Genomic DNA, 24423 nt, shown 5'->3' on the forward strand with positions numbered 1-24423 from the left:
TATCTGGCCAGTTGACTCCAAACGACGGCCATTCCAATTGACAGAGTGTAACCAGCTTGCCTTTCAACATCTTAGTGCCATAATTATCTTTGAATTTACTAAAGTTCTTTAGCATGCATCCCAAGGGAGTGGCAGAGCTTTCTAAACGGGAGCTACCCGCCCCCATTGTGCCTACCTTGATTTGAAACGGTACACGGAGCCTGACAAACCTCAGATGCTCTGAAGGCAACTCAAACAGAAAGACACAAGGGAAATCAAATACTTACTCTGCCCAGCACCCTGGCACCGCCTCTTCGGACCTGTTCAGCCTGGTTGACTCAATCAACGGAGTCCACGCCTTTAACCTCCTGGGTGTCCCGACCCCCATTCTCTGGTGCCGTGGCAGACCTCAAAGGCGGTCCGGTGCACCCCACAGGCACCTTCACCGGTTCTGTCATTTGACCCCAGGGTGGTCCAAGGGACTCCTGCCGACTCGCCAGATTGTTGCACAAAATGCTAGTTTCGCCCCCTGGAGGCTAGTCCAATTTGTCCCAAAGAGGAGAGTCAACTTCAGGCTGGGTCCAACTCGATTTTATTGTTTGCAAACAGTTTGACAAAGGAGCTCACGCTCAAAAGCAGAGTCGACCCCAGGCTAACCCCACACTAGAGTTTTATTGCTTAGCTTGCATTCCTCAGCCAGCATGTTACTTTTGATTGGTTGCTAGCGGTTTGCCTAGCAACCTTATCTTAGGGTTACTGTCTGTTCATTTCAGGCATGCGCAGCTCTTTACAATGCTTAATAGGGATGGGGGAGAATTTCTCCCCGAAACTTTGGGGGGCCGAGCACCAATGCATTTGGTCCTCCGAAGGTTGTTCGGGGAGAACTTCTCTGCCCCCCCCCGCCCCCCCCCCCGGGATGGGACTTACCTTTCATGGATGTCCCTCCCGGCAGCGGGTCCTGGCAGCGGTTTGGCAGGTCTTCGTCAGGGGCGGGGGCAGATGATTAACGTAGCCTATCATGGCTGACTTTGCAGATCTAGCCGTGATAGGCTACGTTAATCGTTACGTAGCCTATCACAGGGGCATTTTTTTTTTCTTTTGAAGTTCTCGGGGCGCTTCTCCCCGGCCTGAATTTCAGCCGGGCGAGGCGGGAAGCCTCTCCCCCACCTGAATTTCGGCCGGGCAAGGAGGGAACTTCGGGGGCAGCAGTAAAGCGCCTCCCCCCCACTGCGAAGCAAGCTGCGAGACCAGGTAAGTGACTTTCGTGCACCCCTACAATGCTATGCCTGCTTAAGGCACATACAATGGCATCAGGGTACAATTCTTTACCACAGCACCAACATTGTGTTCCTTCCTGTGCCTCCTGAAGATGTTGTTCTTTCAAGAGGCCTTCCTTGCATGACCAGCCGTGGTTTGTTGAACTCCACTTTGTTGGGGTTTGTCTTTTTTTATATTTTAATTCTTTCAGCCATTGTTTTATTCTTTTATCATGTTCACCACTCGGAAATCTTCTGATGAGGAGCAGTATATAAATATTGTAAATAAATAAATAAATAAATAAATAAATAAAATCATCATCCACCACCACCACCATCATTATCTTTTGTGGCAGCCTCCACCGTCCTGCTCTCATGATGTTGAAGTCACTTGTTTTGCTGTGTAATGGGAGTTGCTCTTGGAACAACAGAATCTGGGCCCAACCGAAAGTAATGTTTTTGGAGGATTGCTTTTAATTTTCTTAGAACATGCAAATGGGTGGAGTAGGGAGGCTTTAAGGACACAATCCTAAGCATGCTTAGACAGAAAGAGGTCCTACAACTCCCAGGATGCCTTGGCCAGCCATGTTGGCTGTGGGATGCTGGGAGTTTAGGGGGGGAAAAAACATACATAGAAAAAAGTCTCATTCCTTGCTAGCCACATCCTTCCCAAACCACGCACCCTTTGTATTCTGTCCCTTCAACGACCCACTGAATAGAGGATCTCCCGTAAGAAGTCTCCCATTCATTATTCTTTACAATCCTCCTTCCTAAATAGGGCTCACCTTTCCCTGGAGGTCAATTGGCCTAACTTCCCAGCCATTGGGAGCTGGTGCTGATCAGGAGGTCACACACAGCCTCCCTTGCTTTTCAAACGGGGGCCTCCAATCACATTGGCTGCAGCAGAAGTTGGGCCTACCTGTATAAGGAGGCAGGCTTGTAAGGGAGCCAGCTCTAAGGGTGAGGAGTCCAGTGACAAAGCATTTCAGCCCCAGTGACAAAGGGTCAGCAAAGAAGCGAGTTAAGCAACTGTGGAGGTTTAGCAACATGGGGAGGAAGCCAGGCAGTTGACTCTTCCCTCCCTACTCACAGTAAGTAACTGTAAATAAATAACTAAAAATAAGTAGCCCACCTTCTCCTAGTAATAACTAAGTTTTCCAGGTAAAACACACCCAAATCAAGAAGCAGTTCTGAAGGTAAGAAGCCAGCAGGAGTGTGGGGGCTATCCAGTGTTTGCACTGAGTGCCACGTGTATGACCATCTGCCTGCTGCCACCCAAGTCATGAGTGTGCGCTCTGTGTAATCAGCGCATGGCTCTCAGGGATCAAATTTGTTCCCTTGAGGCCAAAGTTGCTGACCTGGAGAAGCTATGAGAGGCAGAGAGGGTGGTGGATGAGACCTTCAGAGACATACTAGCTGTGTAATCTTTACGTAGACTACAGAGACCAAATAAGGAACGCGAATGGCGGCTCCCTATGGGGGCCGCCATTAGCCGTATGCGCTTTTTTTTGTAAAGTCACCGGTGATAGGCTACATGACGATTTACGTAGCCTATCACGGCTGACTTTGCAAATCTAGCTGTGATAGGCTACGTTAATCGTCACGTAGCCTATCACGGGGGCATTTTTTTTTTTTTTACTTTTATTGGAATGGCGGCAGCGGCAGCCGGTCCAAAGACCAGCTGCCGCCTCTGCCCCTGTCGAAGACCTGCCCAACCGCCGCTGGGACCCGCCGCCGGGAGGGACATTCGGGAAAGGTAAGTCCCATCCCGGGGGGGGGCGGGGGGCGGGAGGGCGGAGAATTTCTCCCCAAAACTACTTCGGGGGGCCAAATATGTTGGCACTCAGCCCCCGAAGTTTCAGGGAGAAATTCTCCCCCATCCCTACCTAGAAGTCAAATTTAGGTTGCTAGGCAGGAGGTTGAAATCCAGGATCGCCAAGGTGGCTTTCTTGGAAATGCTACCTATTCCACTTGCAGGGCCAGCTACACAGGCAAAGCTGAGGAGTCTCAATGTGTAGATGAGGAGGAGTTCAGTTTTGTTAGGCACTTGGGAACATTTGTGACAAGCCAGGCTTATACAAAAGGGATGGGCTCCACTTGAACCAAAACAGAACCAGGCTGCTGGCGCTGAACATAAAAAGGGTGGCCAAGCAGCTTTTAAAGTAACCCCTGGGGGAAAGTGTCCAGAAGCTGGGTAACTTCTGGGTCGGGTTAAATCATCCCAAGGGGATGAAGATGAAAATGTTTTCGATTTCCCAAATGTGGAAGGGGGTGGGAAATGGGCCAGGAATATATGGTAGGATATGACAGCCAATCAAAGAGGCCTAAGTGCCATAGGAAAAGATGCACACGCCACAGGCATCCGAGAAGGCACACCATGTATAGGTGTTCCTATGAAAATGCTAGAAGGTCCAAGCCAAAATGGGAGAGTTGGAGTGCTTGGTTTTAAAGGAGAACCTGCATATAGTGGGCACTAGGGATGTACGAATTGCGTACCTTCAGTGCCACTTGACTTCCACAGTTTGCAGCCAGTGTTCCATTCTGCCCCCGGAATTCTCCTCTTTTTCTTCTGCTCTGAAAATTACGAAGATAAATCCATACCGACAACCATAATTCCGGTGCCCAGCCATCTCTGTGAGTCTGCATAACTTCTGTAAGAATGGCTATTTTTCGTAGATATTTATGTATCTTTTCCCCTGAGACAAGCAGTAATCTCTTGCAGCCAAAACACTTCCTCCTCCTAGGGGCTTCCCAAAACAAGGCTGTCCTAAGTGTACCTGAGAGATGCACTCTTGATTTAAAGCAATGCTGATTTAAAGAGAGAAAAAACCTTTTAAAATGACCATGCTGGTCCTGGAGCCCTGCACGAGGAATTATTCTCCCTCCTAAGCTTTATATTTCCACATCCAGCGTAGTTGTTGATGTTGTGAGGCTAAAATGGAGAGGAGAACCAACTCTGTGCATGTCTACTCAGTCACATTGAACTCTTATTGAGTTCAATGTGACTTATTGAACTCTTATTGAGTTCAATGTGACTTACTCCTACACATGTCAGCACCCCACTTGCCCCCAGCTCAGCTTTGTATATCCACATCCAGCTCATGATCAAAGCTCCTGTTAGTTATCTCACTGACTGACTTTGGCCTGGACTCTAACCACTACACCACACTTCTGTTATGAAACTCATGAAAAAGTGACATTATAATGGAAAGTTCTTTCTGAAGCAGTCACAATTGTACAAATGCAGCATGAGGGGAAATATAGCAAGCTTCTCTTTGTTGGAATAAAAAGCACACTCTACACGTACTCAGGGAATGGACAAAATGAGGAATAAACATACCAGAGAAACAGCTGGATTGAGAGAGAATCTCCCACACACATACACACACATAATGGAAGAATACGGTTCTTCATATTCCCTGGTATAGCATTGCCCTTATTTTCACCGTAGTCTACGTAAATGTTTACGTGGACGACATGTGCCCAAATAAGAAACGCAAATGGCAGCACCCACAGGCGCCGCCATTTGCGTACGCGCTTCCCCCCCCCAAAGGTTTTACGTAGCCTATCATGGTGTTTTCTGAAAATCTAGCCGTGATAGGCTATGTAAATCTTTATGTAGCCTATCACGTTTGTTGTTGTTGTTGTTGTTGTTGTTTTTTACTTGGAAATGGCGGTGGCAGCAGCTGGTCAGAAGACCGGCCGCCACCGCCGCTGAACCGCCGCTGAACCGCCGCTGAACCGCCGCCGGGAGCCGCCGCCGCGAGGGACATTTGCCAAAGGTAAGTCCCATCCTGGGGGGGTGGGGGGGTGGCAGACCGTTTCTCCACCAATTTCGGGGGGCTGAATGTATTGGCATTCGGCCTCCCGGAGGTTTGTGGAAAAATGCTCTGACATCCCTATTGGTTTTAAAGGAGAACCTGCATATAGTGGGCACTACAGAAACCAGGTGGAATGGAGAGAACCAGTGGCATACAATCACCTATGGCTATAAACTCTACAGGAAGGACAGGGAAGGCATACTAGGGCAGGTCTTGCCCTGTATGTCAAAGAGACCACAGTGCTGAGTGGACTAGAACACCTAAAAGGGGCAGGCTCTTCCACAGAAGCACTGTGGGTGACAATACCAGGCTCCAAAACTAATTGAGTGTGTTGTAGAAAAATTAATGCACACCTTTGTTTCGGAGAGCAATATTTTCAGAGACTTTATTTAGCCAAAATAAATCACAACTCCACAACTGTTGGGGAGGAAACCCAGGCAGCCACAACAATCTGGCTGCAGTATGAAGCTCCTTCCTTTCATTCTCAAGCAACAGATTATATAGTATTGCAAACAAGATATGAATCATAGCCCCCTTTGACTTCTTGATCTACTGATTAACAGATTCATAAGCAAGTGATCCTGAGGAGTCAGCAGCTGTAGAAGGGTCAAGCAAGAATGACAGAAAACTGCAAATCAGCACAAGTGCCCTCCTATCTAACACAGACTTCCAAGCTGCTAACCACAAGGGGCTTTCCTGGACCTTCTTTCTAGGATCCTTTTGGGGTGGTGATGCACAGGACTGAACCTGCAACCTTCTCCATTGAAAACATGTTCCCTGCCACTGAACGCAAGCAGAGCCCTGTTGGTTCACATCAACGGACCATCTAGTCCAGCATCCTGTTCCCAAAGCATCCTGCAGGTGCCTCTGAGAAACCCATAAGCAGGACATGAAGGCAATAGCCCTCTCTGTTGTTACTGTCATCAGCTGGTATGCAGAAGCAGACTGCCTTTGTATCTGTAGGATGTATATAGTTATGTATTATTGGTTTATTCTAGGGATGTACGGAAGTTCCGCCACGGATCTCGGGGAGGCCGAATGCCAGCGCATTTGGCCCCCCGAAATCTGTGGCGGAATGGCCCGCACCCCCCGCACCCCCCAGGACAAGACTTACCTTGGGCGGATCTTCCTGGCGGCGGCGGCTCCGGCGGCGGTTCGGCGGCGGCGGCTGCAGCGGCCGGTCTTCCGACCAGCTGCCGCCGCCGCCATTTCCAGGTTAAAGAACAAAACAAAACAAAAAAAGTGATAGGCTACGTAAAGATTTACATAGCCTAACACGGCTCGATTAAAAAAAAACACACCGTGATAGGCTACATAAATGTTTACGTAGCCTATCATGGCTGACTTAAAAAACAAAACAAAACATGTGTACACAAATGGCGGCGGCCATGACCGCCGCCATTTGTGTTCCTTATTTTGGCACGTCTTAGTCTATGTAAACATTTACGTAGACTAAGACGGCGTAAATAAGGGGAACGTAAATAGCGTAGACACTACGCTATTTGCGTTCCCCTTATTTTTGCAGTCTTAGTCTACGTAAATGTTTATGTAGACTAAGTCGTGCCAAAATAAAGAATGCAAATGGTGGCGGCGTTTGTTTATTTTTAAATCAGCCATGATAGGCTAAGTAAACATTTACATAGCCTATCACGGCTGACTGCAGGGACGCAAAGGGTGGCAGCTACGGCCACTGCCATTTGCGTCCCTGCTAGCCAGTGGCCGGATGTCCGGCTGCTGGCGGAGCCGGCCGGCGGCATCGCAGAATCGCTGCGGAGCACAGGCGGCCGGCCAGGATTCAGGGGGGAGGGGTGGAACGCCTCCCCCCCCACCATCAACATAATCCGCGGAAAGGTAAGTCACTTTCGTACATCCCTAGTTTATTCAAGGTATTTTTATCCTGCTCATCAGCAAAAAAAAAAAAGGCTCCCAGAATGGCTAACAATCAGTCAGAAAAAAGACAGTCCCTGCTCATGGACTTACCATATGAAAAGACTGGGGATGTCAGAGAATTCTGCCACAGAGTCTTGAGGACAGATTCCAGAGAATCCAACCTCTGGATTCCACAGCAGAACAGCATCACTTACCTCCAGCAGCTGCCATTAGCGTGTCGCTGGGACAAATACATACAAGTGCTTGCCGATTGCATCGCCTGCCTCTGCATTTCTCAGTTGGAGGGAGAAGAGGGTAAAATGTAGGGATGGGGGAGAATTTCTCCCCGAAACTTCAGGGGGCCGAGTGCCAACGCATTCGGTCCTCCGAAGGTTCGGGGAGAAATTCTCCGCCCCCCCTGCCCCCCCCGGGATGGGACTTACCTGTTACGAATGTCGCTCCCGGCGGTGGGTCCCGGCGGCGGTTCAGCATTTCTTCGTCAGGGGCAGGGACGGCAGCTGGTCTTTCGACCGGCTGCCACCGCTGCCATTACAAGAAAAGTAAAAACAAAAACAAAAAAACGCCCCCTGTGATAGGCTATGTAACGATTAACGTAGCCTATCACGGCTAGATTTGCAAAGTCAGCCGTGATAGGCTACGTTAATCGTCATGTAGCCTCTCACGGGTGACTTAAAAAAAAAAAAAAAAAGCACGTACGCTAATGGCGGCCCCCATAGGGAGCCACCATTCGCGTTCCTTATTTGGTCCCTGTAGTCTACATAAAGATTTACATAGACTACGGCAAAAATAAGGGCAACGCAAATAGCGTTGCCCTTATTTTCACCGTAGTCTACATAAATCTTTACGTAGACTACAGGGACCAAATAAGGAACGCGAATGGCAGCTCCCTATGGGGGTCGCCATTTGCGTATGCCCCTTTTTTTTTTCTTTTGAAGTTCGCGGCCGGGGAGATGGGGCGCTTCTCCCCGGCCTGAATTTCGGCCGGGTGAGGCAGGAAGCCACTCCCCCGGCCTGAATTTTGGCTGGCGAGGCGGGAAGCCTCCCCCCCCCGGCCTGAACTTCGGGGGGAGAAGCGAAGCGCCTCCCCCCCACCGCAAAGCAAGCTGCGAGACCAGGTAAGTGACTTTCATACATCCCTACTAAAATGCCTCCCTGCAATGAAGGGAGACACATCTGCTACCCCACCCCACCTCAGAAGCAACATCCTGTGTTGTTTCAGAGCACCCTATTAAGTTCAATGGGGCTTACCTGAGGGTTGCAGACTTACAGGGTGATCTTCTGTCTACTCAGACGTGAGTCCCATTGAGTTCAATGTGGCTTACTCCCAAGTAAGTAGGTGCCCAGCATTGGGGCCTCTAGAAAACAGTGTGGCAGAAGTCAAGCAACCAGGAAAAGAGTGGGCACGGGGATGGGGGTAAAGCCAGTCAGTTGTGATCCTGCATTTAAATTGGAAGCAGAAAACCCCATTTTGAATGCAGGATTTTAGGCTGGTGGAAGATCCATATTTTTTTCATTTCAGTCAGTGGAGGCAGGTGTGCTCTGTGATTGGATACTGGTTTTGTGGGTCTCCCCTTTAAAAATCATATGAAATTATGAGGATCCCTTTTTTGATTTATGTACCCTTGTTTTACCCAGTACCTCCCAACACATTGGCTCCCTGGGTGGATGGGGGAGTCTTCTTTTTCAGAGAAGCAGGAGAAAGCCTTCACATCCTACTGATCGCATGTGCCCATAGACTTATACACAAAATAGAGCGGTGAATCTCGCGTATGAGCCTATGGACACATAGACTTATACACAAGATTCATGACTCTATCTGCATATAAGTCTATGGGCACAACCTCCCAATCGCCTTTTTTTTTTTTTTTAAAGAAATGGCAATCAGCAGGGACAGGGAGGAGGCGAACGGCTCTGGCTGGCAGAAGCAGCCAAGTGCTGTTCCGCCTCCAGTCCTCCTGGAGCGGAGGAAAGTGGTCCCTGTCCACTGCGGATTCCTGAGGCCGGATTCCAAAGAATCCAGCTTCATTTGAATCTGCAGTGGATTTCTCTGACATCCTTATCCTTCCTATTCATTGGTCAGCCTCAGAAGGTGACCTGCCTTCTCCAACAAACTGCCTTCAGCATCATCTTCTTGGTTGCCATCTCTAGCTTGTTGGCAAAAACTATCATGGTGGTGGCAGCATTTCTAGCCATAAAGCATGGAAAGAGGATGAGGAATTGGTTGGGTAACAGTTTGGCAAACTCTGTGGTAATTTCTTCCTCCATTGTTGAAGTTGTCATCTGCATTATCTGGCTGGGAATCTCTCCTCCATTTCTGGACTCTGACATGCTTTCACAACCTGGGCAGATCATCCTGCAATGTAGGGACAGGTCTGTCATCATGTTTTATATCACACTTGGCTACATGGACTTCCTAGCTGCCATTTATTTCATGGTGGCTTTCCTAGCCTGGAAGCTGCCTGGGGCATTCAACAAAGCCAAGTTGATCACCTTCAGCATGTTGATGTTCTGCAGTGTTTGGGTGTCCTATGTGCCCACCTACCTGAGCACCAAAGGGAGATACATGGTGGCTGTGCATGTCTTCTCTATCTTGGCCTCCAGTTTGGGGTTACTGGGTTGCATCTTTATGCCCAAATGCTACGTTATTGTATCGAGGCCAGTTCTGAATAAAAAGAAGCATCTAATGATGAAACCAAAAGGCTGCATATGATGTAAGTATACTTATTTTGTCCAGCATAGTGGTAATAAAAACCAGTGTACCTGCCTTAGGAGTGCACTTCATTTATATGCTATTTTGATAAATCTATCTTTTTCCAAATGCATTGCAAAATTGAACTATCTATTTTGACAAATAGCTGGCTGGGTGATGCTGAAAGTTGTCCAGCACATCTTGGGGGTGCCAGGATGGGGAAGGCCAATTTAGAGTGTGTGTCAGGTCAGAAGAAGATGTGGCAAACATCACCTTCAGCATTGAGGAAGAGTTTGAATATCCAGGGGCCAATTTACATGGAAACTAGGGATGGCGGAGAATTTCTCCCCGAAACTTCGGGGGGCCGAGCGCCAACGTGTTCGGCCCCCCGAACAAGTTTCGGGGAGAAATCCTCCGCACCCCCCCGCCCCCTGCCCCCCCCCGGGACGGGACTTACCTTCCCTGAATGTCCCTCCCGGCGGCGGGTCCGGCTGGCGGTTCGACGGGTGTTCGAGCGGGGCGGGAGCGGCAGCCGGTCTTTCGACCGGCTGCCGCCGCCACCATTGCGATAAAAGAAGAAAAAAAAAAAGTCCCCTGATAGGCTACGTGACGATTCATGTAGCCTATCACGGCTAGATTTGCAAAGTCAAAAAAAAAAAAAAGTGTGTACAGATAATGGCGGCCCCCATAGGGAGCCGCCATTCCCGTTCCTTATTTGGTCGCTGTAGTCTACGTAAATCTTTACGTAGACTACGGCAAAAATAAGGGCAACGCTATTTGCGTAGACCACAGCAACTAAATAAGGAACGCGACTAGTGGCTCCCTATGGGGGCCGCCATTCGCGTACGCGCTTTTTTTTTTTTTTTAAAGTCACCCGTGATAGGATACGTGACGATTCACGTAGCCTATCACGGCTGACTTTGCAGATCTAGCCGTGATAGGCTATGTGAATCGTCACGTAGCCTATCAGGGGGCATTTTTTTTGTTTTTTGTTTTACTTTCGCGTTTGCGGCCGGGCGAGGCGGCAAGCCTCCTCCCCGGCCTGAATTTCGGCCGGGCGAGGCGGGAAGCCTCCCCCCTGGCCTGAATTTCACGGGGGGAGCAGCAAAGCGCTCCCCCCCACCGCGAACAAGCTGCGAGAAAAGGTAAGTGACGTTCGTCCACCCCTAATGGAAACGATATGAGAAGCACTCTCATTTTATATTTGGATTTCTATGAAATCACTTTTGGTCCATCAGGGGCACAAGAAGTAAGAAAAGTGGAGTATGCACTACCTAAAGACCCAGGTTCATGTGTCACACACTTGAAACACCCATACTTCAGGGTTACAGTGGGCTGAGTCTAGCCAGTAGAACTGAACATCATCAATGTGTAGGTGCTGCTGAGTGAAAGAGAGAGGCTTGTTCCCAACCCCTGTCCATGCTCCCCTGCCCAGGGAAGTTTAAGTCCCTGAAGTTTGCTCCACACCTCTCCCCTCCCCTCTCCCTTTGGGATAGTGTGAAAGATTAAAAGATACTGTGCTAGTATGAATGGGGAAAACAGGCTGCATACTGTAAATGGGTAAAGTGGCTACTGTGCTATTCTGAATGATTGAAGCAGTGCTACTGTGCTATGATGAATGGGGAAAACAGGCTGTACTGCGTGAATGGATAGAACAGCTACTGTGCTAGGCTAAAAAAACAGAACTACTGTGATATAGTGAACAGATGAAACAGTGAGAAATAGTGCTAAATGGGAAGGGCAGCTGTGTCCAAAGCGCCCTGCTGCAAATGGGGGAAATGAGGGAAAGGGGTGAGGGAAGGGGTGGCCCCACTCACTCACCATTTCACTGCCTGGTCAGAGAGGCTTGCCCAGGATTTCGTTCATGGGGATGGGGCACAATGCAGTGGAACTGCAAGGAAGCTGTGTTCAAAGAAAAAAGACATACTAAAGGACTTTCCAAAAATGCACCTTTTCCAGAGGGAAGCTGAGGGGTTGCAGCAGATTGGTGACAATGTCATGTGCTACAAGCAACCATGATGTGCTCTTGCTTTTCACTAAATCATCTGTGTAGATCAACCCCAGGAGACTTTAAGTCTGCTTGGTCTTGGGTTGGCCTTTCTGTGTGCCAGAAGCAGGATACAAGTGGAAATTGGATCACTTGCAGCTTCCTCTCAAAGCTCAAATAAAAGCTCAAAGCCTGATACGGCAAGACAGGCAGGCTGAGGCAGCAGAACAATCATAACACAATTGTCCATGCATGTACAAGCAGGTATCCTGAGATCAGCAAGGGACAAGTGCAGTTCTGGCAGGAGTGGAAAGTCTCACTGTTGGAAAGCTTCCTTACTGAGCTGTTCAAGACTGGAACTGGCCTCTTTGGGGTATGGTTGGATCTCCTTTTGAGTAGAGGCTGGATAGCCGTATAGTAGGAATGCTGTAGCTGTATCCTCTGTGGGAGAGCCAAGATTGAACAGCAGGTTGGACTAGATGATCTTAAATGTCCCTTCCCAATCTATAATTCTACAGTTAAACAAAGGAGAGTCCTGGAAAAGTTACTCTCTGGTTGGAAGCTAGAGTTGTCAGTCACATACCTACACACCCTCCTCTTCCTTGCCCCTCTCCTTACATGGGAGCTTGAGGAAATGCTACACTTTAAAAGAGATGGTCTGGGTCTGTGAGGGGTTTCTGGGAACTCCAAGGCTCACCCATGTTTTGGGATTTGTCCAATTCGATTTTGGATGCTTCGGAGGAGGACACCTGGTTCACTCTGGGAGAGCTGCAGATAGCTCAGAAGCAGCCTGAGTTGGCTCCAGATTCATCCAAATCAAATGAAGAAGCCTAGTATGGATTGATTTTCCTGGACTTCTGGGGTCGCCAGGCCAGTTTTACCTGCTCTCATATTAAAACTATCAATTTGAAATGGATGGACTTTTGTAGCCTTTCTTCCACACATAATTGTGAAAGAACCAATTTTTGCAGTGTATATGTCTGCACACATATTTTTAAAAAGTCCTCTTTTCCCTGCAGCCAAAATGTGGTTTGGCTCATCATAAGGATGCTAGAATTGTTTCTGAAAAGATGCTTTGCTCATTCTGAGTCTCAGGACTATTTCACTGTCATTATGGGAGGTGTGTTCCCCTTTTGGAAATATTTCTTCTCTGTAACTTCAGGGAAGAACCTTTTAAAAATCCCTTCTCTTTCAGTAGCAAACAGAAATGATGTCTGGGCGCAATCCTATGGGGGTAGCCTCTGAACTCAAAGGTGAGCGACTATCCAATGCAGGGTGCTGGAGCATGGAAGGGATCTTCTCCTTTGCACTCTGGCTGCCCTGCCTCGGTGGCTAGACAGCCAATTCCGGCTGTCTAGCCAGGATGCCTCAGAGCGGAGCGGGGGTGGGGAGAAGGCCAGAGAGTGCATAGGAAGCGTCATAGCGGTGCTTCTGCTGGCCCCTCCCCGCCCCCAGGAACATCCCCTTTTCAACTACTCCACTCTGCTCTTACGAGCCAGGGATGAACTGCGCAGCCTATGAGGCAGTGGGAGGGGAGTCGGGTTTCTTGGAGCCAGCCTCAGAGCACTGGCTCTGAGCTCGGTTACCAGAAAATGAAAAATCCTATGGCCGTCTAGACGCCATCTAGCGGCCACGTGATTGCCCCCTTAATCTACATGTTTTGTACTAATTTGCAAGGCATTGAGGAATGTTTTGTAGCAGCACACAGGAATACTGGGGCTGACACTATTCACTGCAGCACATTTTATTAGATAGATGGAAAGATAGATGGATATGGATAGAGATTCTCATTTTCATATTTTTAACATATATTTATTACCCTTCCTTCCTTTCTTTTACAACCAGCTTACACATATTCCCAAGTAAATATGCTGAGCATCAGGGAAGATGAAGCAAACTCCATTTTGTTCCTGTAGTCATGATGGTGCTGTGATTTAATGAAGTGAGCTCAACATGTGAAAATGCACATGCTCAGAGCATTTAATGATTTTTTAATCAGGTCTGGCAAACAGGGATTTTTAGGGTGGTGGAGTTCAGTATTTCAGGAATGTAGAGCCGATCCTAAAGCATGGAGCGGTGGTGGTGGAAGGGGAGAAGAGACATGTTAGCCGAGTCCTTCAAAGCAGAAGGAAGACACCAAGCCATCTCAAGATTGGGGGCCCATAATACCAGGAAGCCCAGGATCTCACATAAACTACCTGCCACACTGGCTGCTAGAGCCCCAAGGCCCTGGTAGGGCCCATTGGCAATGCCCCCCCTTATTTTTTTTTGTCTGTGTCAGCATTCAAGGCAGCCCAAAATAGCATTTGCCTTTTTTGCAGCCACATCTCACTGTTGGCTCATATTCAGCTTGTGATCTACAACAATTCCAAGATCATTCTCACTTGTAGCACTGTTGAGCCAAGTAACGCCCGTCTTGTAACTGTTCATTTGGTTTATTTTTCCTAGGGGCAGAATCATAGAATCATAGAACAGTGGTGTTGGAAGGGACCTACAAGGCCATCGAGTCCAACCCCCTGCTCAGTGCAGGAATCCAAGTCAGAGCATCCTTGACAGATGGCTGTCCAGCCTTGTCTTGAATACATCCAGTGTGGGAGAGCCCACTACCTCCCTAGGTAATTGGTTCCATTGTCATATTGCTCTAACGGTCAGGACGTTTTTCCTGACGTTCAGCCGGAATGTAGCTTCCTGTAACTTGAGCCCATTATTCCGTGTCCTGCACTCTGGGATTATCGAGAAGAAATCCTGGCCTTCCTCTCTGTGACAACCTTTCAAGTACTTGGGGAGCGTTATCATATCTCCCCTCAGCCATCTCTTCTCAAGGCTAAACATGCCCGTTCTTTCAGTCTCTCCTCATAGGGCTTTGTTTCCAGTCCCCTGATAATTTTTGTTGCCCTCCTCTGAACCCTCTCCAGTTTGTCTACAATCATCCTTCTTAAAATGTGGTGCCCAGAACTGGACACAGTACTCCAGATGAGGCCGAACCAGTGCTGAGTAGAAGGGAACGAGTACTTCCTGGGATTTGGAAGCTATGTTTCTATTAATGCAGCCCAAAAGAGCATTTGCCTTTTTTGCAGCCACATCACATTGTGGCTGCCAGAACATGGCATTTATACCTATTAAAGTTCATTCTGTTGTTTTCTGCCCAGTGCTCCAGCCTATGAAGTTCACTTTGCATTTTGTTTCTGTCTTCCAGGGCATGTTCAGTCAAAGAGAGCCCGAGGTCATCCACTTTCAAGCTGAATGGGAAAGGGGTGATTTACAGCAGAGTTTCGGGATAGTGACCTCCTCTGCTTCAACACCTAACTTCTCTGGTTATTATCCCTTCTGAGTTTGGTTTGAGTTTCTGAAAATAGCACATTTTATCTGTGCATAGCACAAAAACAACTGGGCCAAACTGTTTGAACACTGACAGGTGGGACCTGCTCCAAGGAGACTGACAGTTTTGCATATTTCATGCTTCACTGTGCAACCAGTGAAAAGTTAGAGCTCTTTGCTTTGAGAGGTTTTGTTGAAAAATCAAATTTTACCTGTGCGTAGCAACAAAAACTACTGGCCCAAATTGCTGAAATTTGGCCAATGGAACCACCTCCATGTTGTGCTGAGAGGTCCCCAAAAGTCATGAACATTTGTACAGAGAGTGAAAAGTCATTGCTCTTTGCTTTTAGAGTTTTTGTTAAAATATCCAAACTTACCTGGGCGTAGCAACAACAACTACTGATCAAACTGTCTGAAGTTTTGCAGGTGAAATTCCCTCCATGGGGGATGACAGGTCCCCATATGTCATGTATCTCATATCTACAGTACTGCCATAGCCACCACCATTTGCATCCCTGTATTTTGCCGTGATAGGCCATGTAAATATTTATGTAGCCTACCATGGAAAAAAAAACAAACAGCGGATGCAAATGGCGGCAGCTACAGCGGCCGCCATTTGCGTTCCCTTTTTTTTGCGGATTTAGCCTATGTAAATATTTACATAGGCTATTACGGAAAAAAAAAAAAAAGGAACACAAATGGCGTAGTGGCCGCCATTTGCGTTCCCTTTTTTTTCACCATAAAACGGAAAAAAAAAGGGAACATAAATGGTGGCCGCCATAGCCGCCGCCATTTGCATTCCCTTAGTTAAGCCGTGATAGGCTACATAAATTCTTAGGTAGCTTATCACGGCCTCCGCAGGGACGCAAATGACGTCCCTGCGTTAGCCGTGATAGGCTACAGAATTATTTATGTAGCCTATCATGGCTACAATGAAGAAGCGAATGGCAGCTGCAGTCATGGCCACCATTCGCAAGTAGGTATGGTGGAGAATTCCACCACGGATTTCAGTGAGGCCGAATGCACTGGCATTTGGCCCCCCAAAATCTGTGGTGGAATGGCCTGCCCCCCGCCCCCCCCACGGATCCCCCCTGGGATGAGACTTACCTGGAGCGGATGTTCCGGATGGTGGTGGCTCCAGCGGCGGTTTCGGCGGTGGCGGCGGCGGCAGCGTCTGGTCTTCCGACCGGCTGCTGCTGCCGCCATTTGCAGTTTGGTCTTCTTCTTTTTTTACCCAGATGTAGCCTATCACATCTGGGGGGGGAAACCCACTTATGCAAATGGTGGTGGCTACAGCAGCCACCATTTGCGTTCGTTATCTTTCACTGTTTTAGTCTGCATAAATATTTACATAGGCTAAAACAGCTAATCAAAAAGGAATGTAAATAGCACCCACTACGCTATTTGCGTTCCCCCTTACTTTCACCGTAATAGTCTACGTAAATATTTACATAGACTAAAATGGTGAAAAATAAGGAAGGCAAATGGCGGCCGCCATAGCCACTGCCATTTGCGTAAGCGTTGTTTTTTTTTTTACCCAGACGTGATAGGCTACACAAGTCTTTACGTAGCCTATCACGGTTAAATACAGGGATGCAAACAGCGGCCGCTACAGCAGCTGCCATTTACATCCCTGCTGCCCAGCAGCCGGATGTCTAGCTGTGGGCGGAGCCGGCCAGGCAGGAGTCTGGGGGGAGGGACGGAGCGCCTCCCCCCATTGAGGATTCCGGTGGGAGGGACGGAGAGCCTCCTCCCCCACCAGGAAGCAGATCCGTGAAACGGTAAGTGACTTTCGTACATCCCTATTCACAAATCAGCGTGGATGGCAGCAGGTAAGTGCTCCGTTTCGCACGCCTTTCATGGGGGGGCGGGGGGCTTCGTTCTGCCATGGATTTTGGGGGGCCAAATGCACTGGCATTCGGCCTCACCGAGATCCGTGGAGGAATTCTCTGACATCCCTACTTGCCCCTTTCTAATCTCAGGATACCGGTTTTGCATCTTGTACATGCATGGACAATTGTGTTCTGATTGTTCTGCTGCCTGTGTTGCCATATTGGGCTTTGAGCTGGAGAGAGTGCAAGTGACCCAATTCTTACTGGCATCCTTTCTGGGAGACAGAAAGGCCAACCCAGGACCAACCAGACTTAATGCTTCTGGGGCTGATATACACAGATAATTTACTGCAATGCAATAGCACATCATGATCGCTCATGAAACATGACACTGTCTCCAATCTGCAGCAACGCCACCTCTGGAAAAAGTGCATTTTTGGAAAGTCCTTTTAGTGAGTCTTTATACCTTAAAAGCAGCTCCTGTGTGGTTCATCTGTAGTATGCCCTTTCCCCCTGAATGAAATCCTTGGTATGCCGCAGTGACATGGCAGTGTAATGGTCAAGGGGTGGGTCTGCCCCTTTCCCTGCCCCTCCGCCCTGTTCCCTCTTTTTCCACATTTGCAGCAGACCGCCTTTGGACACAGGCTGCCTTTCCAGTTAGCACTAGTTTGTGCTGTTTCACCCTTTAACTATATCGCCGTATTTCTGTTTTCCCATTCACAATATGTAGAATAGCACAGGGTCTGCTTTACCCATTTATGGGATGCAGCCTGTTTTCCCCAATCATAATAGAGCAGCATCTTTGAATCCTTCACAATATCTGAATGGTAGATGAGAGGGGCAAATTACAGGAACCTCAGCTTCCCTGGCAGGGGGGCATGGACAGAGGTGGGAAATGAGCTTTTCACATTGTCTGAGCAGCACCTTCACATTGATGATGTTCAGTTCTACCGGCTGGACTCAGTCCACCCAACCCTGAAGTATGGCAGTTTCAAGTGTGTGACACATGAACCTGGGTCTTTAGGTAGTGGATACTCCACTTTTCTTCCTTTGTGTGCCCTTGATGGACCAAAAGTGATTTCATGAAAATCTATCTATAACATGAAAGCACTTCTCATTTCTCACAGATTGGCCCCTGGGTTTGCAAAACCTTACTTAATGCTGAAGGTGATGTGGGCCATGTCCTCTAACACACACACTCTAAATTAGCTGTCGCCATTCTGGCACCCCCCAGATGTGCTGGACAACTTTCAGCATCACCCAGCCTGCTATTTGTCAAAATAGTTAGTTTCTTTTTGCAATGCATTTGGAAAGAAGAGAGATTTGTTAGAAAACCATACAAATGAAATTCACTCTCAAGACAGGGACATTGTTTTTTATTACCACCATCTTGTACAATATAAGTGGACTTGCATCATATGCAGTCTTTTTGTTTAATCATTAGATGCTCCTTTTTATTCAGATATGGCCTCAATAAAATAATGTAGCAGTTGGCGATAAAGATGCAAGCCAGTAACCCCAAACTAGAGGCCAAAATAGGGAAGATCTGCACAGCTACCATGTATTTCCCTTTGGTGCTCAGGTAGGTGGCACAAAGGACACCCAAACACTGCAAAACACCAACATGCTGAACGTGATCAACTTGGCTTCATTGAATGCCCCAGGCAGCTTCCTGGCTAGGAAAGCCACCATGGAAGCCCATGTAGACAAGTGTGATATAAAATATGACAGACCCTTCATTGCACTATGGGATGATATGCCCAGCTTGAGAATGTATATCAGAGTCCAGAAATGTAGGTGACATTCCCAGCCAGATAATGCAGATAACAACTTCAACACTAGAGGAAGAAATTACAATGGAGGCTGCCAAACTCTTCCCCAGCCATTTCTTCACCCTGTTTCTTGGCTTTGTGGCTAGAAACGCTGCCACCACCATGATAGTTTTTTCCAACAAACTAGGGATGTTGGAGAATTCCACCACGGACTTCAATGAGGCTGGTTTCTTTAGCATCCAGCCCCCCAGAGTCTGTGGAGGAATGGACTACCCCCTGCCACTCCCCAAAATCCCCCACGGAATGGACCTATGTGGCTGCGGTGGCGGTGGCTCCACCGGTGGCGGCAGTGACTCCGGGTTGTCTTACAGCTGCTGCCGGGCTGCGGCCACAAATGGCAGCCGCTACGCCAGCCACCATTTGTGCCCCTGCCAAGCCATGATAGGCTACCTAAGTATCTACATAGCCGATCATGGCAAAAGGCAGGGACGCAAATGGCGGCCAGTACGCCATTTGCGTCCCTGTCTTTTGCTGTGATAGGCTACATAGATAATTACATAGCCTATCCCGGCTTGGCAGGGACGCAAGTAGCAGCCAGCATAGTGACCACCATCTGCGGCTGGCCCTGGCCAGCAACTGTGTGGCCTTGCTGCGGAGTGGAGCCGGTGGGTAGGGATGGCGGAGAATTCCACCACAGATTTCAGTGGGGCTGAATGCACTGGCATTTGGTCCCCCGAAATCCATGGTGGAATGGCCTGCCCCCCCTGCCCCCCCGCACATTCCCCCCAGGACGAGGCTTACCTGGGGTGGATGTTCCGGACGGCGGCAGCTCCGTCAGCGGGTCCGGCTGTGGTGGCGGTGGCAGCTGTTCTTTCAAACGGCTGCCATTGCTGCCATTATCGTCCTGGTCTTTGCCGTAATAGGCTACATAAGTATTTACATAGGCTATCATGGCTGGGCAAAACCCCCCCAAAAAACAGCATACGCAAGTGGTGGCGGCTACGGCGGCTGCCATTTGCATTCCCTATTTTTCGCCGTTTTATCCTACGTAAATATTTACGTAGGCTATTACGGCGAAAAAAAGGGAATGCAAATAGTGTAGTGGGTGCTATTTGTGTTCCTTTTTTTTGCCGTTTTATCCTACGTAAATATTCACATAAGCTATTACGGCGGGAAAAAAAAGGAAAGCAAATAGCGCCCACTACACTATTTGCATTCCCCTTTTTTCGCCGTAATAGCCTACGTAAATATTTACGTAGGATAAAATGGAGAAAAATAGGGAACGCAAATGGCGGCCGCCATAGCCGCCACCATTTGTGTACGTTGTTTTTGTGTTTGTTTTTTTTGCCCAGCCGTGATAGGCTAGTAAATACTTATGTAGCCTATCACGGCAGCATGGATGGACAAAATGGCGGCCGCTACAGTGGCCGCCATTTGCGTCCGCAGCAGCCCATCTGCGGACAGAACTCCGGCTGCAGACGGGCCTGGCCGGCTGTGGAGCGGAGCCAGCCGGGCAGGATTCCGGGGGGAGGACCGGATCGCCTCCCCCACATCAAGGATTCCGGGGGGAGGGCCAGAGCGCCTCCCCCCCCACCGCAAACACAATCCGCGAAAAGGTAATTGACTTTCGTTCATCCCTACCGGCGGGGGAGGATTCTGGCTGGGAGGGACAGATCGCCTCCCCCCAACCGTGGACTGCCGGCCAGAACGGGGTAAGTGTTTCGCACACCCCTACAACAAACAAAAGAATGCAACTGAGAAGGCGATGCTGAAGGCAGTTTGTCTGAGAAGGGAGATCATCTTCTGGGGCCAACCAATGAATAGGAAGGAGGAGAAGAAGGGAAGTAGTAGGGAGACGAGGAGCATGTATGTGTGGGCACGGTTGTTGGCTTTAACCACTGGAGTCTCTCAATATTTACTGACGATTCCTAAAAGAAGACTAGTGGTAAGGGATAAGAAAAGGGAAAAGAAGGCAAGGACAATCCCCAATGTTCCTTTGTAGGAGAAGAAGTTGATAAGCTTAGGAACACATAGATCCCGGTCCTTGTTTGGATGTTGATCATCTGGACACTTGTTGTAATGGCCTGCATCTAGGGGGGAAATGTCCAGCTGTAGCATCAGTGAAATCCAGCCTTATCCAAAGGGTTGTCCAGAACATGTTTTGACTTCAATTCCCAGCATTGCTGACCACTGGCATCAAGCCTCAGGCTGAGGGCAATAGACCTCCAGAACCTGTGAGGGGAACAAGAGTGTGGAAAACTGCTCCAATCTATTTTCCATCACTCTTAGTCAGTGGTCTATTACATGCTCGAACACAGGGGTGGACAGAAAGTAGATTTCATGATGTTTGGGAATTCAAATCCCTGCTTTCTCTACATTGGCTATACTAGCAGGAGCTTCTGGGAGTTGAAGTCCTGAAGGTTTTGAGATCTACCTTCTGCTCAGCCCTACTCTAAAGAAATGTTAGGGGGCAAAAGCATAGATTCCACAAGAGGAAGAGGAAACAGGGATAAGGGAGATGATACTAACAACAGGAGAGGGCTATTGTCTTCATATCCTGCTTATCGGCTTCTCAGAGGCACCTGGGTGGATGCTCTGGGAACAGGATGCAGGACTAGATGGTGCATTGATATGAACCAAAACAAAACCCAAGAATGCCATACTGCACATAACATACTGCACATAACTGGAAGACAGAAATATAAATTATATAATATCGCAGTATAAGGGGACAAAAGAACAGTGTGTATACAAAAAGGAACACAAAAATAATAGCACAATACAAAGAACAGGACGACAAGATTTAGATGAACATCACTAAATGCTACAAGGATGAAAAGTAATTAATTGCAGCTGGAAGAACTATGCCATGGAAGTTGTGGCTAGGGATGGTGGAGAAATGTGCTGCGGACCCCAATGATGCCAGATTCAAAGGAATCCGGCCTCCGGAGTCCACGGCAGAGTGGCACCACTTACCTCCACCTCCCTCTGGAATTCTACGGAGCCGGCTCCTGTCCATGGCGATTCTACGGATTGCACGCTGACTCCATATACATACCAAATGGTGGTAAAGAAATGGCGGCTGCCATTACCGTAAAGCTGTTGAATGAATACAGCCACAAATGGTGTAGTCGACACCACTTGTGGCCGCAAAGCCCTTAGTTTAACCTAAATGCAGCCATTTACGGCTGCATTTAGGTTAATCTAAGAGCTTTATGGCTGCACGTGGCGTCCACTACGCCACTTGCATCCGGATTCATTCAACAGCGATATGGTAATGGCGGTTGCCATTACTGTATCGCCATTGGGCAGGCATACGAAGCTGGCTTGTGGTTCCACAGACTCACCGTGGAGTGGAGTCAGCTCCATAGGATTCTGGGGGGAGGACTGGATCGCCTCTCCTGCGAGTGGATTCCACCCAGACCAGCAGGTAGGGAATCTGCCCATCCCTAGTTGTGGCCTTCGGTTTTTATAGGAATCCCAATATACTCCTGATTCACAACAGGCTCCCTCAAAAGTGGAAATCACACACACTGAAAATGAAAACATGATATATTCATATCAGAATATGAATCCAGAAAGGAAACCATGCCTAAAATAACGCTTGCCAGAAGTGTGTGTTTGTGCCCTATTCCTAAAGAGCAGCTCTTGATTCTAGAGACACCTACCTTCTTGAGTGGAGATTGTTCCTTCTGAACATGGGACACAAGAATAGCAACAGATGGGCTCTCCTTCCTTAATCAACTTGACATATCCAGGCTGACAACTTCCAGTACATCTAGAAAAAGGGACTGTCCATCCACGAAGAGGAGGAGAATACAGCAAAATTTCTTAGTCTGAAAGTTTTCTTTATAGGTCAAAAGTAGTTCTATAGATTTGTATAACAGGGAACTATAATTAGTGACCCCTGGCTGTTTTTTTTTTATGGGTGTTCTTGTGTTGATGGAACAAAGGGAGAGGCTGTTTGCAATCTGGTGCTTGAAAGGAGCAATTCAGCGCACAATCCTATGTATGTTAAGACAGAAAGAAGTCCTTCAACTCTCCGCATCCTGCACCCAACATGGCTGGGTGAAGTATCCTGGGAGTTGTAGGACCTTTTTCTGTCTATACATGTATAGGATTGTGCCCTTGATTGTGCCCTAATCCACCCCTTTCCATGTTGTAACAATAATGATAAAAAAATAATTCTCAAAATATTACCGTGGTTGGGGCCCAGATTGTCCTGTACAAACAACAAATGCCATTGCAGAGAATCAAGTGTCTTGATCATGATCATGAGTGTAGAACAGTGGGGGCCAGTCACTAGGGATGGTGGAAATTTCCACCATGGATTCCAGTGAGGCCAGATTCTAAAGGTTTCTAAAGAATCTGGCCCCCCGGAATCCGTGGTGGAATGGCCTCATGCCCCCCTGCCCCCCTGCCCCCCCGTGGAATCCTCCCAGGGCGGCACTTACCTGGGGTGGATTTGGCAGTGGCGGTGGCGGCGGCGGCGGCTCCAGTGGCGGCAGTGGCGGCTGGTCTCCTGGCCGGCTGCGGTAGGGCTGCTGCCACCACCATTGCTGTACTTGGACCGTGATAGGCTACGTAAGAATTTCCGTAGCCTATCACGGCTAACCTCAAAAAAAAAGAAAAAGTGGCATATGCAAATGGCGGCTATGGCAGCTGCCATTTGCGTTCCCTATTTTTTGCCAATTTATCTTACGTATATTTATCTTACGTGACCGCCATTTGTGTTCCTTATTTTGGCCTGTCTTATTCTACATAAATATTTATTATTTAATAAATATAAATAATAAGGAACGCAAATGGTGGCGGTTGTAGCCGCCACCATTTGCGTATGCGCATTTTTTTTAAAAGTCAGACGTGATAGGCTACGTAATGATTTACGTAGCCTATCACGGCTGACTACAGGGACACAAACGGTGGCGGCTACGGCCGCCACCATTTGCATCCCTGCTAGCCAGTGGCCGGATGTCTGGCTGCGGGCGGAGCCGGTCAGCCACTCTGCGGAATCCCCACGGAGCGGAGCCGGCCAGCGAGAATTCCAGGGGGAGGGATGGAGCACCTCCCCCCCCAGCGGAACCCGGCGGAACCAGGTAAGGCCAATTTCGTACATCCCTAGTTGTGACAGCCCTCACAAGGATCTGCAACATTTCAAATTGGCCTTGTAAACAAGATAGAGGAACATTGGCCTAGCAAACATCACAGCAGTCCTTCAAGGGTTCCTTGAAATGATGCGAAAACCTCTTTATTCATACTCACTTTGTAATTTTAGTATAAATTAATGGATTGGGAATCATATTCCTAAAGTGTTCTGTACAGTCCCTAACAATTCAATAGAAGTTAAGGCTGCAATCCTATGCTGACTCACCTGGGAGTAAGCCCAACTGAATTTAATGGGCCAGCCTTATTGAACTCAATGGGATATATTTTCATTAGAAATATATAGGATTGCCAGGGAAGACATAGCAATGGAATAAATAAATATATACATACATAAATACATGAATGGCATCAAATGAAACAAGTACTTTCTCCTACCTGGCTCAACCTCTTGTTAGGCCACACACTGGCATTCTGATCAATGGTGAACTTGATCCCCGAGGAGGCCTGTCTCTCTATACTCCGAACTTCCACTCTAGCTGGGAAAAACCACCCAGTTCACAATATAAAAGTCAGATACCAGTTCCCCATGCTCATCCATATAAGCTCCATCCATGGAAGCACTGTAAAGATGGGATTTTCTCAGGAAAGGGTGTAGCTTGAATGACAGAAAAAAACACACCTAGGAATTTCTGGAAAGCCTGTGGTACATCTAGGGTCTGCCCATTTGGAGCTCTACTCTACACTGATTCTGCCAGGCCACTGAGCCCTGTTCT

The sequence above is a fragment of the Heloderma suspectum genome, chromosome 2 (assembly GCF_057233095.1).
Source record: "Heloderma suspectum isolate Gila_16-S chromosome 2, 16-S_ref, whole genome shotgun sequence".
NCBI classification, from domain to species: domain Eukaryota; kingdom Metazoa; phylum Chordata; class Lepidosauria; order Squamata; family Helodermatidae; genus Heloderma; species Heloderma suspectum.